We start from the raw sequence: 212 nt of genomic DNA, 5'->3' as shown, positions 1-212 counted from the left end.
TCAGACTGAGGCCACGGGTTGCCCCGGGGGACAGGCGACCGCACAGCCTACTGCACACGGCACCATCTTGGCCAAGTCCAAGCGAATGAGCCCGGCTCATTCCCACTGTCTAGAAGCCCAGAGAAGCTGCCGCTGACGGGACCTCGAGGTGATGCAGGGATGGATGCTGCGGGGCTGGGTGTCCCCGGGAGCTCGGCCAGGCCCCGCCCCCG

The sequence above is a fragment of the Nannospalax galili genome, unplaced genomic scaffold (assembly GCF_000622305.1).
Source record: "Nannospalax galili isolate Female #2095 unplaced genomic scaffold, S.galili_v1.0 scaffold2717, whole genome shotgun sequence".
NCBI lineage: Eukaryota > Metazoa > Chordata > Mammalia > Rodentia > Spalacidae > Nannospalax > Nannospalax galili.
This window is presented reverse-complemented; position numbering follows the sequence as displayed.